This window comes from Aethalodelphis obliquidens, unplaced genomic scaffold (genome assembly GCF_003676395.1).
Source record: "Aethalodelphis obliquidens isolate GAN/ISIS:26980383/991018 unplaced genomic scaffold, ASM367639v1 scaffold10, whole genome shotgun sequence".
Classification (NCBI taxonomy): domain Eukaryota; kingdom Metazoa; phylum Chordata; class Mammalia; order Artiodactyla; family Delphinidae; genus Aethalodelphis; species Aethalodelphis obliquidens.
Genome location: NW_020837954.1, coordinates 37,330,550 through 37,346,617, shown reverse-complemented (window position 1 = coordinate 37,346,617; position 16,068 = coordinate 37,330,550). Strand labels below are relative to the sequence as shown.

General features: G+C 41.0%; 1 protein-coding gene across 9 annotated transcripts in view; it reads right to left on the bottom strand.

The window, feature by feature from the left end:
• Positions 1-12,861, bottom strand: part of SYNE2 (spectrin repeat containing nuclear envelope protein 2) — a 337,188-nt gene extending 324,327 nt beyond the window's left edge. For 6 of the 9 annotated variants that reach the window (XM_027111452.1, XM_027111454.1, XM_027111451.1 and 3 more), the window contains exon 1: positions 12,760-12,852. The gene's annotated coding sequence lies outside the window, so the exon portion shown is untranslated. Of the gene's footprint in view, positions 1-12,759 lie in introns of all 9 variants that reach the window. The other 3 variants (XM_027111459.1, XM_027111458.1, XM_027111455.1) reach the window with 2 other exon arrangements.
• Positions 12,862-16,068: the final 3,207 nt, after the last annotated feature.

The window sequence follows — 16,068 nt, the reverse complement described above, 5'->3', positions numbered from 1 at the left end:
CAAGAGAAAAAAAAAAAAAATCTTGGAGTACTTCAACCTTCAAGTAGTTCTAAAAGGAAAGGAATATCAGAACTTGAGAAATAAGGTTCATTATGAAACTCCCTCAACATTCTTCAGGTAACAAATACTAACCGCCCAATTACAAGGAGATTCTCTCCTTGTGGTAAAGAAGATGTAATGACAGCCTGAATGAAGAAATGATGAAAAGTGCCACAGAGGGCAGCCCACTGCCTTCCGTACCCACTCACTCATTCTTCCTAGCCCCAGCTCTCCACTTGCTCCCACGAGCTTGAAGAGAACAATAAAAGTGAGAAATGCTTTGAAATTAGGGTAGATATTTAAATAATATCAGGCCTCTTCTCAGGTTCTATTTCTTCATCAATAAAAATACTATTTGTTTCCAATAATGATTTGTGAAGATGCTTAGCATAAAACCTGAGACATAGTAGCTGCATAATAAATGTTAGCTTCCTTCTTTCAGAACTAAATTTCCAACTGCCAGCTAGATGTCCACTAATCTTTGAGCTCAAAAGACCCATTAGCAGACTTTAAAATAAAGACTGTTAGAAGGACAGAGTGGATAAAGAAGATGTGGTATATATACATATAGTATATAATATATATATTATATATAATGGAATATTACTCATAAAAAGAATGAAATAATGCCATTTGCAGCAACATGGATGGACCTAGAGATTATCATACTAAGTGAAGTAAGCCAGACAGAGAAAGACAAATATCATATGATATCACTTATATGTGGAATCTAAAAAATAAATAAATAAATACAAATGAACTTATTTACAAAACAGAAAGAGACTCACAGACATAGAAAACAAACTTATGGTTACCAAAGGGGAAGGCGGGGGGGGGGGGACGTATATACTAGGATGTTGGGATTAACATATACACACTACTATATATAAAACAGATAACCAACAAGGACCTACCGTATAGCACAGGAAACTATACTCAATATTTTGTAATAACTTATAAGGGAAAAGAATCTGGAAAGGAATATATACATGTATGTGTGTATATGTATGTTATGTGCATGTGTGTGTGTGTGTGTGTGTGTATTTGAAAAACTGAATCACTGTGCTGTACCCCTGAAACTAACATGACACTGTAAATCAACTATAGTTCGATTAAAAAAAAAAAGACCCATTAGCCCACCCCATCACCAGACCATCGGTTTTCTCCCACACTTTCTCCCTGTGGTATCTCTCTCGCAAGTAATGGCACCAATATTCTTTTCAGCACCTAATTTAGAATTCTCTCTCTTCCATCTCATTTTAATTCCCTCTGACTCTGTTCTCTGAATTTCTTCATCACTCACCTGGATTTCTGAAAACATCCTTGTAATTGGACTCCCTGCCTCTCCACTACATCTTTCAGAAAGTTATTATGAAATAGAGCTCACACCAAGCACACACTGCGTGTTCCCACTGACAAGAAGAATATGGTCCAAACACTTCCATGAAAAAAACATCCCAAGATCTAACCACAAAGCATCTATCCAGACCTCTCCCACTACAACCTGCCATGAGCCCTGTGCTTCAGTGTTATTCTTCAGCCCTCAATCTACGCTCCTCCATTCTCCATCCATGAAAGCCCTATTCTACACTCCAGACTCAGCTATACGCCCAGCTAAAACGTCAACTGTTCTCTACAAAACTAGCCCTAACTTCCCCAAAGGTGGCATTAATTACCACAGCACTCTGCTAGCACCTCAGGTGGCACTTCTTTCATTCTGGATCATAGTAGAGTGATTTGTTTACAAGGTTATCTTCCCCCAGTTCCTGCAGAAGGGGAGCCATGTCTGATTCATTGCTGATTGCCCTCTAACACCTGTCACTTGGCCCCTTGTTCACTGCACCCTTGAATGTAATAACTAGCACTTATTACTATGTGTTCTACAATGTTCGATTACAGGTACTGTACTACCCGTTACATGTATTGTCTCAGTAATATTCATAACACTCCTATAAGTCATATTTTGGCATTTGTTTTACAGTTGAAGAAGCTCTACCCAGAGAGGTTTGTAATTTGCCCAAAGTGACACAGCTAGTAAGTATATGGCAAAGCCAGGATTTGAATCAGGGTCCATCTGACTTCAGAAGTTACAACCCTAACCATTACTCTATACCACAGACATTTCTAAAATCCACTTGTCTTTTAGTACTTATGCACCTGAGAGTATAACTCAAGATCAAGACTCCAGTAAATTATATTTTATCCTATTAGCACATGGAGGCCATTTTTGGTTCTGCTCTAGTCCAGAGTCATAAATGAGCATTTCCACAGTCTTCCAGGTTCCTTTATTTTTCTCTTTTCTTACACCCACCCTCAACCCCCTTAAAAAGAAAAAAAAAAAAGAGAAGAAAAATGATTTGGAAGGCAGGGACAGGAAGAGAATAAAATCATTCCTTCATGGTGGAACATACAACATTAACAGTAAGCTTATAAGGTTTAACAGGCATATATAACCTGAAAGAATATGTTGGATCATTTCAAAACATACTTCCCTAGCTCAAACCTGAAATCAGCAGCTGTTGCTAAGAAAACACATAGCCAACTGCGAGACAACATGATGATTCATGAAAGAAGCCAGCTTACCTTCCGAGTCTCAGAAACCATCACCAACACAGTCTTGGAACCAAATCATCAACCTGTGATTATACACATTTGGGAGTTCCTTTTCATCTGGCCCAGAAGGAAATATAATCAGTTCTGGACTAAACACTGTTTATAAAATTAATTATTACACAACTGAGTTGGAGCTTCCTAAAATGAAAAAAGTGCCGAGACTACAAAGGTAACATACTTTCTTTTAAACAAAGTCCCATTAACAGAGGAAAAATTTTTACCCAATGTCATCAAATGAGTAACTACAAAAGACAGTCAAACAAGAGACTGCTAGTCACCTATTTTCTTTGTAAACATACTAGCACGATAGTAAGACACACCTTTAACTGCTTTATAAACAGAACTTATAGTTAATTCTTTATTTTTTTCTTTCTGAATCACTAGCTCAAAATTCTGAACTAAAAGCTCTAGCATGCATTATTCTATCAAACAATCCCATCAAACATTGACTATGTTTGTACCTTAGTACTAAGGTAGGTTAGGTACTAACCTACCTTAGTAGTACTAATAGCTCAGGTGCATTTGAGTTGTAGGGTTTTTTTAAATTTATTTGGGGGGCATGGGGAACAATCTTGAACAGCTTTATTTATTTTGTTGCAACTTACACTTCAGATAAAAATTACTTCTGAGTAATTAGCATTTTTTAAATGAAGATTAGCTAACTCCTACGGTAGGACCCATTAATTAATGTATCATTCAAAAGCAGCCAAACACGAAGAGCTCAGTCGTATTACTATCAGCTTTTCCTCAGGATATCACAACTTGTACTCCAAAGCCACAGTAGGAGAAAACAGGTAGTTTTCTACCTGTTTGTGAAAAGTCTGTGAAAGTTAATTCTGTCCCCTTTCTCCAAACATGAACTGTCTTATAGCCTGAGCTCTAACCTTGATAAGACTGTGTGTAGCATATAGATTAAGATAAGTGGATTTATTTTTTAAGATGTATTGTTCATCCCTAAATGTTGACTACCTTTATCTTTCCAAATGAGGCAACATAACTGCCGAAATGAGTAATGAGAATTTTTAATTTAAATATATTAAAAATTTGCCTAGAAATCTGCAAAACCTTTTTATAATACCATCCTTCCTAAAAATTTGTCTTTCAAATTAAAGTTTCCCCTTCAAGCACAGTATTTCAATTTTGGCAGCACATGGATATATTTCTTCTTACTATTCTGGAATACTATTTAAAAATATAATGTATATATTGCTATAATGATGATGAGGGTACATAAAATATTTTCACGGTTGTAACCAGTATATTTATTTTTAATGGATTTTATACTAATAGGAATATATATACACCTGCCCACACTATTGTTTTGTTTTACTCATGTTTTGTGTAAATGAACTCCAGACAAACTTTATCTATAATTTAACATGGAAACATGAAATGGTTATATGTGAATCGGTTTCAAATTCATTTCTAGCAACTTAATAGCTCAAATAATTTAAAATCTAATTATTTATGGATGAAATGATATGATGTGTGGAATTTACTTTAAAATAACCCAGCACAGGGGGGATAGGTGAGGGTATAGGTAAAACCAAATTGGCAGGACTTGATAGCTATTGATACTGGGTAATGTTTACATAGGAGTTCATTTCACTATTATCTCTGCTTTTGAATATGTACTTAAAATTTTTCATAATAAAGTTTTTTTAAATCTAATTTACTTTTGTCCCAGTGTCAGGCATATCTTTACCATTCTGAATTCCTGTTTTACCCCCATAGCATTAACGTTTTACATACCAATTCATTCGTGCTAAAACAGTTCTTAAAGTACAATACAACGGGGTAAATATCACATTTCTAAACCATATTTGTAGAAATTAGGACCTGGGGAAAAAATCTCAGAGATCATCTAATCCTCTATGCCACTGGTTCACAATCTTGAGCGTGCATCAGAATCACTTGGAAGACTTGTTAAACACAGATTGCTGGGCCCCACCCTCTAGGTTTCTGAACCAGTAGGTTTGATGCTACTGGTTCCTGGACCACACTTTGAGAACCGCTGCTCGAGGCTTACTCCCATTGCCCAGTTCATATATCCATTCCACCAATTACCACATTGGAACACATGCTTCTCTACTTGTGGGCCTTCTCTTATGTGACAGTTAGCTTTCGAAGGGCAAGGGACATAAATTTTCATCAATGTGCCAGAGCCCAGATTGAATAAATATTTACAAAGTAAATTAATTTGTTGGATGAGTTAAGTTTTCTCACTCATTTATAGCTGAGTGTTTGTCAATGTATTGACATTCAGAATAGGAGCACATTTACATAACCCAGATGGAAAGGAGCTACTCACTGATAAAGGAAAACTAAAAGTCAGCTGGAACCAAAGCAACAAGTAGATAGCAAATTTTGACCAGTTCTAGAACTGCATCTCAGATTGGACTTTTCAGTCAAATATGGACACTGACAAGCAGAAGCTTGAGGCTCACTTTGTCAAATGTGTTACTCTGACCTGAGGAGCTATAACCAAGTGCTCTTCATCTCATACACCACTGAAAGAAAGAAGTGCTTTCACACTCATCTATCAAAGTTTCTCAGGGTCTGGAAAATGTCAGCATGGGAGGACAGACTCTTTCTGCCTACCCATTTCCCTTTTCCTAATGCTGCCCAAAGGAAAGAAAAGAAGTACAGCACACTCATCAGTGCCTGTCTGGAGAGTTCTCCAAGTCCAGGTGTTCTGAATCTTGTAATACACCACAGTATCCTGAAGTATCCTTCTATTACAGCAATGATCAGCTCAATGACAATTCAGTGGGTTTAGTTTAAAAAAATGAACTATGCTCTGATTTCCAAATTTCACTGCCTCTTTAATGTTTATTCTAAAATTACAAGTTAGGGCTTCCCTGATGGCGCAGTGGTTTAAAATCCACCTGCCAATGCAGAGGACATGGGTTCGAGCCCTTGTCCAGGGAGATCCCACATGCCGCGGAGCAACTAAGCCCATGTGTCACAACTACTGAGCCCGCGAGCCTCAACTACTGAAGCCGGCGCGCGCCTAGAGCCCGTGCTTCACAACAAGAGAAGCCACCACAATGAGAAGCCCACGCACCACAACAAAGAGTAGCCCCAGCTCGCCACAGCTATAGAAAGCCCTCGTGCAGCAACGAAGACCCAACGCAGTCAAAAATAAAATAAATAAATTTTAAAAATAAATAAATAAAATTACAAGTTAGAATATATTCATAAATATGAATCCAATAACCTCAATATGTATGATTTCTTTATTTTCATTTAATAATAGTAAAACAAAGAATATAACCTGTGTAACCATGGGTCAATATATGATTTTTTTCTTGTTATTTAGATCCCTTAAAAAAATAATTGACTGCTCAAACAAAAAATAATAATGTAGTGTAGGGTCTATAACAGACAAAAAGTAAAATGTATGACAATAGCACAAAGCAGAGAGACATGGGAAATATATTATTACAAGGCTTTCATTGAAGTGGTATAATATAACACTTGAAGTTAAACTGTGATAAGTTAAAATGTATACTATAAACCCTAAAGCAAACACTGAAATAACAAAATAAAGAATGATAGGTAGGGAATTCCCTGGCAGTCCAGTGGTTTCACTGCCGAGGGCATGAATTCAAACCCTGGTCAGGGAACTAAGATCCCAGAAGCCAAGGGGTGCAGCCAAATTTAAAAAAAAAAAAAAAAGAGAGAGAGAGAGAGTGGCATGGACTTATATACACTACCAAATGTAAAATAGATAGTGGGAAGCAGCTGCATAGCACAGGGAGATCAGCTCTGTGCTTTCTGACTACCTAGAGGGGTGGGATAGGGAGGGTGGGAGGGAGACACAAGAGGGAGGAGATATGGGGATATATGTATACGTATAGCTGATTCACTTTGTTATACAGCAGAAACTAACACACCATTGTTAAGCAATTATACTCCAATAAAGATGTTAAAAAATAAAAATTAAAAAAAGAATGAGTGCTAATAAGCAAAAAAAAGGATATAAACTATAATGACCAAAATTCAATTAATCCAATCAAAGAGAGAAAAAGAGAAAAAAGGAAACAAAGAACAGATGAGAAAAACAGAAAACAAATAGCAAGATTATACATTTAAAGTGAACCATAATCAATAATCATTTTAAATATAAATGGCCGAAATACCAGAATTAAAAGTCAGAGATAGTCACGTGGGGTAAAAAAAGCAATACCCTTCAAGGAGAAGAAGGATAACTCTCTACTCCTTAAATGTGGGCTACGCATAGTGACTTCCATCTCAAAAAGCAAAGGACAGAACAGGGAGAAAAGAGTAACTTTACAGGAGGGAAACCTGACAAACACTACCTCAGCCAGGTAATCAAGGTTAACATGAACAGTGATGTCATGTTGATGGTATGTTCCCTTGACATTTTATAATTAGAACACACAGTCTTTTCAAGCACACACAAAACATTTACCAAAATTAATGATATTCTGGGCTCTAAAATAACTCTCAGTAAATATAAAAGAATTTGAGCCATATAAGTTATGCTCTTTGACAATAAGAAAACTAAATTTAGAAATTAATAACAGAAAGATGCCTGGAAAATCCACAAATGTCTGGAAACTAAGTAATAAACTCCTAAGTAGGGCTTCCCTGGTGGCGCAGTGGTTGAGAGTCCCCCTGCCGATGCAGGGGACACGGGTTCGTGCCCGGGTCCAGGAAGATCCCACATGCCGCGGAGCGGTGGGCCCGTGAGCCACGGCCGCTGAGCCTGCGCGTCCAGAGCCTCTGCCCCGCAGTGGGAGAGGCCACAACGGTGAGAGGCCCACGTACCGCAAAAAAAAAAACAACTCCTAAGTAACTCAAGGTCAAACAATAAATCCAAAGAAAATTTTTTAAGCATTTTGAACTGAATAAAAATGAAATCACACCCTATTTAAATTTGTGAGAATTCCCTAAAGCAGTACTGTACTTAGGAAATTTACAGAACTAAACACCTGTATCAGAAAAGAAAAAAGGTCGCAGTGACTTGAATAAGAAGGGTAAAATTAAACTCAAAGTAAGTAGAAGAAAGGAAATAATAATAAGGATCAGAGTAAAAATCAATTAAACAGAAGACAGAAAATATAAATGAAACCAAGAGCTGATTCATCGAGGTCAATACAATTGATAAACCTCTAGCCTAGGGTTTCTCAACCTTGACACTACTGACATTTCGGCTGAATGATTCTTCGTTGAGAGGATCTCTCCTGTTCATTGTAGGATCTTTAGCAGCAACCCTGGCCTTGACCCACTAGATGCCAATAGCAAATGCCCACCCACCCCACCTCACCACATTGTCTCCAGACATTATCTCATCTCCAAAACATGTTAAGTGTTCCTGGTGGCAGTAAAGTTCAACCCATATTCCGGCTCCATAAACAAAAATTAACTCAAAGTAGATGGACCTAAATGTAACACGAAAGACTTCATGGTTTTACATTCTTTTATAGAGTTTTCCTATGAGTTTTATAACTCTAAGGAAAAAAATCTTTGTGACCTTGAGTTAGGCAAAGATTTATTAGGTATAACACCAAAAGTATAATCCATAAAAGAATAAATTGATATATTGGACTTTAGTAAGATTTAAAACTTCTTCAAAGATCTGTTCAGAGAATGTAAGACGAGCAATAGACTGAACGTAAATATTTGCAATCATGTATCTGATAAAGGACTTGTATCCAGAATATATAAAAAAAACTCTCAAAACAGTTACTGAATAAGGAAGTAACTAACCCAATTAAAAATGAGCAAAAAATGCAAAGAAACTTCAACAACAAAAAAAGATATTATATGGATGGTAAATAAGCACATCATTGGTCATCAGGGAAATGCAAATTAAAACCACAATGAGATACCACTACACATCTAACAGAATGGCTATGAAAGCTTAACCATACCAAGTGCTGACAAGGATGCAGAGCAACTAGAACCCTCACGCACTAATTTGGGAATGTAAAATGATACAACCACTTTGGGAAAGTATGGGAGTTTCTTTTTTTTTTTTTTTTTTTTTTGCGGTACACGGGCCTCTCACTGTTGTGGCCTCTCCCGTTGCAGAGCACAGGCTCCAGACGAGCAGGCTCAGCGGCCATGGCTCACAGGCCCAGCCGCTCCGCGGCATGTGGGATCCTCCCGGACCGGGGCACGAACCCGTGTCCCCTGCATCGGCAGGCGGACTCCCAACCACTGCACCACCAGGGAAGCCCGGGAATTTCTTTAAAAGTTAAACATACGGGATTTACCTGGTGGTCCAGTGGCTAAGACTTCGCGCCCCCAATGCAGGGGACGCAGGTTCGATCCCTGGTCAGGGAACTAGATCCCACATGCCGCAACTAAGAGTTCACAAGCCGCAACTAAAAGATCCCACACGTGGCGACGAAGATCCTGCATGCCGCAACTAAGACCCGGCGCAACCAAATAAATAAATAAATATTTTAAAAAAAAAAAAAGTTAAACATACACCTACCATATGATCTAGCCATTCCGCTCCTAGAAAGTAGGTGTCCATACAAAGACTGAACATAATGTTCACAGCAGCTTTATTTTTAATAGCCAAAAACTGGAAAAAACCAAATGTCTATCAATGGGTGAATGGATAAATGAACTTGGGTATACCCATACAATAGAACACCACTTAGCAATAAAAAGGAATCAACTACTGATACACACAACAACATAGATGAATCTCAAAATAATTATGTTGAGTGAAAGAAGCCAGACAAAAAAGAGAACACACTATGTGATACCAGTCATATAAAATTCTGAAAATACGAAATAATCCATAGGGTCAGAGCTACCCACTGGTTGCTTGGGAAAGAAGGATGCAGGGTGTAGGGAGGGACCAGAGGGAAAGATGGATTCACAGATCTATACATAAGTCAAAAACTCATCAAATTTAACACTAAAATATGCGGCTTACTGTATGTCAATTACATTCAATGAAGCTGTTTATAAAATTATCACACAAAATGAGAAAGGCTAGACAGTTTAAGATAAAAACAATCAAAAGAGAACTTAACCTGCAATTTCACAAAGAATTACAGGCTTTAAATATAAGTGATTTTACAGTATTCCAGACACAATCCTTTATTTTGTAAAAGTAGGAAAGGGGACACATGACTCAGGTAATTGGTAAATATGAAAGTAAGAAAAAAAAAAGAGAGATCTCAAGAACACACAGTGAAGCCCTGAAGAATGGGCTATTGCATTTAACATTAAGATTATTTCTGAATTATAGCTAATCTGAAACATTTCATAATTCTGAAAAAAAGGAAAAATGTTTTCATTTTTCCCAATTTGGCCTGCCCCATTCCTAGACAGAATTAGGTGCTTTCCTCCTCCCACAGCCCCTAGAACACATCTTTTCTAGCACCACCATGTGTGTATTGCAATGGCTTGTCTTCACTAGACAAACAGGTCCATCAGGATATGGACTGTCTTTTGATGCTGGCATAGTGGTTAAATATAAGTGGAGACTGAGAGCCTGGCTTCCTATCCTAGGCTGTGCCATTCACCTACTGTGCAGACTCAGAAAGTTACTTCAGTTTTATAAACTATAAAATAGGGCCAATAGGGTATATATGAGGATTCAATGTGAATATATCCAAACTTTGGCCTACGAGGCCCTGCATGATCTGTCACCTGATTACCACTCTCTCATCATTTAGTTCTCTCCCTCCAGCTGACAGTGCTCAGCCACAAGACCTACTCTCAGATCCAATCAATCCACACACTATCAAGCTCTTTCCTGACTCAATGCTATCTCCCCTGCTGATCTTCCACACCTCCCTCCTCTCCTCACCTCCTACCCTACAACACACTGCACTGCAGGACGAGTGGTGTGATCTGATTTACATTTTAAAAACTATGATTAGTTTAGTAATGTCTTTTATCTTCTGCCTATCTTCCTGACTTGCTAAGACAGCTAACAGCTGTCCTGTGCCTTATTATAACTCCAGCACCTAGCACAATACATTGTAAGCATCCAACAAATTTTTATTAGATGAATGAGGTAACCTATGTGAAGCATTTACTGGTACAAAATAAGTATTCCATAAATAGTTATTATTATTATTTGTAACTCCAGAGTCCAGCACAGTGGCTGGCATATGGTAAGAGCTATGGTAAGAGTAAATGAAAAAATAATTTTGTGAAATTATTGAAAATCTATATTTAAAACATATGAGTAATGACAAATGAATCAATTGCCTTTCACACTTTCCCTTACTTATCAAGACGTGACTGATTCCAGTTTTGAGCTTTACGTTAAACTCTCAGTTATGCTATTGAGGGCACAACCTAGAAAAATCCCATTGTGACTCAGTTCTCTAAACATACTGCAATATCCTGCAAACACAATTAGCACTAATGCACTGAAATGCTTGTAAATTTCTAACTGGGTAAATTTATAAGATTTTTTTAAGAAACAACCTTAATGTACAAGGTTGAGCTGACCCAACTGATTTGACTTTGATTTTTGTTGGCTTCAAATAAAGCTCATTAACTCAAACATATGGACAAAGAACTAAGAATTTTCACTTTTTACGTACTTTGACATCTCCAGAGTTTTCACCGCGAAAAAACTTAATGAGGATTGCACCTGTTCTCTTCTCCCTCGGGTGCTTGCGGGGGTGGGGGGCGTGATGGCGCAGCTAAGGCCACTCAGTAATTATCTCAGGAAGAGCCCGAGCGAGTCTCAAGAGTTTTGCAGAAAGGGAAGGTAACTAAAGAAGGAGTGGTGCATTAAAGTATAAAAACACACCAAATGTTCCATCTCCTAAAAGGTGAACACTCAACCCGATGATGTTTACAATGGCTCAAGGGCGGGCACCCGAGTGGTGAGCGGGCCAGGTATGGTTCGGGGGCTTAACTGTAACCCCAACCATAAAAGTGGTCGGACTTATCCTAGCACAACCACGTAATATCTGCAAGGAGTTCTTCGGAGCTCTGGAAAGTTTTAGGAAAGCAGATGAAAGTTGTTTGAAATCAAACAAACTTTAAAAAAAAAAAAACGATGCAAAAGTGTTGAGCGGCGAGAAGGAACCTCCTGTGTTTGACTCTGACTTGCTGGTGCACGTACACAATCGTGCTTGCTAGCATCTGGCTCAGACTCTCCCTTCCACTAGGGGAGGATAAAATAATAACTTTCGGAAATAACAGGCGTCCACAAAGGCAAAGGTTACACAGGACCGCTCAACCTCCATCAAATAAGGTGGCTAATGTTGTTTGGAGCAGCAGATTCCACATAAGTCTCCCCTCGCTCTTTTTTAACAGAAGAAAAACCACCCAAAAAGGAGAAGGTGCTACCGTCAGACCCTCAAGGCAATTTCAGACAACAAAGACCCCAAGCAATCGAAATGGAATTATAATCCTAGCCGTCCAAGCGGCCCCCGCCGAGGAGGCGCTCGGCCGCCGCGGTTCCTACCGTGCCGGGGCCCCCGGGGCCGCTCGCGCTCTCCAGCCCGGTGAGCCCCGCCCGCTGGTCCTCTGAGACCCGGGGCTAGCCTCGCGCCGCCCACGGTCTGGCAATCTCCGCGCCGCGGCTCTCCGCGTTCTAGCTCACGCGGCGTTCAAAATCTTTCCCGCCCAGGCGTGACGCGAGGAGCGAAAACAATCAGCGGACCGCGAGCGCCGGGGCCTGGGCCCGACGCTGGCGACGGCTGGATGGGGGCCGCGCCACCGGCGCAGCCCCTTTCCCAGGCCGGCGGACCGGCGGGCTAGGGAGGTGACACAAAGAAACCGGAGAGACAAACGCCACTCGCTGGCGCTCGCTCCAATCTCCGAAACGCCCCGCCCGCTGACAAGTTTGCGGCGCCCTCCACGCACCCCGCTCTTGCCACCCGGGCAAAGTTTCCCGTGGCCGGGCTCGGACCCCCGCAGTGGGCCGGGTCCAGTCTCCCGCCGCCCTCGCCCCCGGCTCGGGGACCTTGCCCTCCTTCGCCCCCGGCCCTCCCCTCCCTCCCGCTCTCCTTCCCTTGCCACAGACCGCTCTCTCCGGGGCGCACCGGGGTGCAGGGGCCCCGCCGCCGCGCTTCCCTGCTGTCGGCCCGGCGAGGGGCGAGGGCGCGGGCTAGAGCCTGCCCGGGTCGGCGCCCCACTCGCCTTGCTCCTTCGATCGCGCCTCTTGCTCGGTCTCCCACTCGCCTTTTAGGTCCAGCGGAAGGCTCAGGGAGCAGCAGAGCGCGCTCCGCTCCTTGGCGCTCGGAAAGCTGCAAACCACGCCCCGCGCCTTCCCCGCCCGCCGCCAGCCGCCGAGTCCCGCGCTCACCGCTCGGCGGCCTGCGTCGAGCCCGCCCGCGAGTGCTGGAGGCGGAGCAGCTGCCTCCCCCCGCAGGCCCTGCTGCAGCCCAGGGCTGGCAACTTTCTTTCCTGTTCTGTAACATCAGAGATGGTCTGAGGGAGATGCTAACTCAGAATGCAGGTTAACCACCGGGAGTGGGGGGGCATGTCACAAACTCCCTCAAATAAGCTTTTCGGGTCGATTTCAGCGAGAAACTCCTCTAACATTCTTGGACTCCGAGGTCTTGGAAGTGGGGGTAAGAGAGGAGATCTGCGAATTAGCTACCAGACCTTGATCAAGTCAGTAAACGTTTGTGAACCCTTTGTAAAATGAGAAATTGGAATTAGATGGCCTTTAAGATCTGGATCAGTATTTCCTATCGCATGGTCCAGACCTCAGTGTCACCTGGAGGGAAGGGGAGGCGCTTGTTAATAATGAAGAATGCAGGGTCCCTCCTGCCCCCTGGACTCTGGGAAGTGGGGAACAGCCTCAATCTTACAACACAATATACAACTTCTTGGTCTGAAACTCAGTGGAAACTAGATGCTCGGGAATCCAAACTGCAAGTGCCAGTTTGATTTTCCAGCAAATTACTCAGTGCCTTTGGGCTCAGGATGCCGTCAACTGACTCCCGCTTACCTCCTGTGGTGCTATTACAGTATTACGGAGGCACTCGAGGTCCTAAATGAAAGGTATTGTGTCAACTCACTATAATCACATGAAGAAGCAGCGACTTTAAAGTATTTCTCTATTGAGTTTGTATCACAATCAAATTTAATTTTTTATAAGTCCAAGTTCATGTGTGTTGTATGGCTCAAGAATCTTGCCTGCATTACTTAAATTTGGTGCTTATGACCCAAACTAAATGGTAAGGAGCAGAGATTAAGAGGTTTGATAATGCATTCAGTTAACATACATTCATGGAAAAAAACTAGCTAAAAATTGTAGCCACAATTTGAGACAATTATTTCAAAAAGCTATACCTCCGTAGCAGGATGATTCCAGTAAGTTGTTTAAAAAGCACATTAGGGACTTCCCTGGTGGCGCAGTGGTTAAGAATCCGCCTGCTAATGCAGGGGACAAGGTTCAATCCCAGGAAGATCCCACATGCTGCAGAGCAGCAACTACTGAGCCTGCGCTCTAGAGCCCGTGAGCCACAACTACTGAGCCCTCGTGCCGCAACTACTGAAGCCTGCGTGCCTAGAGCCTGTGCTCTGCAACAGGAGAAGCCATCTCAATGAGAAGCCTGCGCACCGCAACGAAGAGTAGCCCCTGCTCACCACAACTGGAGAAAGCCCACGTGCAGCAATGAAGACCCAACGCAGCCAAAAAAATAAGTAAAATAAATAAACTTTTTTTTAAAAAGCACATTATCTTGATGGTCAATAGCTTCCTAATCTACTGTTCTTCCTTGTATTCCAAGATAATCCTTCTGATAGTATCACTTCTCTTCTTGGACTACCTAGGTTTACATTATAATTAATGGCTTGGGTCACAACAAAGGTCTATAAAGCAAGGAGATCCTTCTGGTCAACTTTGGGGAGGAGTTGGTCTCCAGGATTCGTGAAGCTGTCTACAAAGCATTGTGTGCTATTTTCCTTCTCTGTTCTATTCATTCTATTTGTTTCTATTTTATGTGGGTTGCTTCTTTTATAGTAAATGCCCAAATCATCATGGCAACAGTCTCTGGAGAAGATGTTATGGATAATTTCTTAATTATTGTTCCATTCCAGGCATCTATGCTACAAGTCCTCAAAGTGAAAGGACTGTTGTTCCATATCGTATCTAGTGCACTTAAAAGAGTCCAGAATAAAGTGTCTCAAATGTTTTCAGATGTCCCCAATTAGAGCCTCTTAATTACCTGTGGTGTCTACTAGCCATGCCAATTTGGATATTAAATTAATACCTACTTTTAAATTCACAAATTAGACTAAAGGCAGGAGCACTGAAACAGATCCTCCACATTTTGAAATGAAAATAATATGTAATGCTAAGCCAAACAGAGACACACCTGGTTCTTTTGAAATACTACACTAGGCATGTGAAGGGATGGCTCATACACTTACATCTCTGACTGGCAGAGTAAGGGCTGCCATGAACCCAGCTGTGCCCACATTCTCCCATGCACCAAAACACAGACATAGTACAGTAACATAGCATGATGTCATGTTATGTCTTAGTTATTATTTACAGCAGGCCTCTGTATTTATAGCAAAAGATCCATCCAGCTCAACAGCCCACCTGAGAGACTTTACCAGCTCCAATTGTGCGAAGCATACATTTTGCAAATTGATCACACTGAAAGCACATCTGTGACTGGGTACACAAGCATGCTGTGGCACATGGTGAGAAATACTGAAGCAGACATTCAATATATGCTGGCACATTGTACTGAGCAAGGCGGAAAACATGGCCTGAGGCATTCAAGTGAGTTGGACATCCTCATGCCACTAAAGGAATTAGAGTCAACACTCTTTAAGTTAGGCAGCAACTCCTCTCTGAACTACATTGCTGTTTACATCCCTGTATCCCACATTGGACTGTGAGTTCCTTGTCTTTTGCATCCAGAGTGCCTGAATAAGAAAGGCAATGGATTTTATACTGGGAGCAAATTCTAGTCTGGTATTTGGGTGCCATGTTGAGAAGGATTATGGGGCTGCATCTAGGTTTTGCAAGAAAGAATACAAGTTGATTAGAAACTGAGTCTCTGCCATGGGCACAGAAGGAGAGAGTATTGACAATAGTATCATGTATTTATCAACATAATGGTAATAGAAGAAAATGTTAAATGATTGACCCAATGGGTAAGTGAATTTAAGAACAACACAGAGTATCTTTAGCTGAAGAGGCAGGTATAATGTTAATTAATTTGAGGCAGTGTAAGACCATGTTACTACTTGTTTCTGTTTTATTAACAATGTTACCACTAAAGATATAAGGAGATTGGTTTACAACTAAATACTCCTTGTTAGGCTGTTAACAACATTTTGCTACAATATTTTTTACCACACTGGGAGCACATGTGTAAGCCTGGGATGAAAATAGCTGGCCAGGAAAACAGCTCTGTTCCTCTTTGTCCAAGAGTCCAGTCACACCCTGTAAGGACCTGAGCTCCTTATCTCATTCTGGTC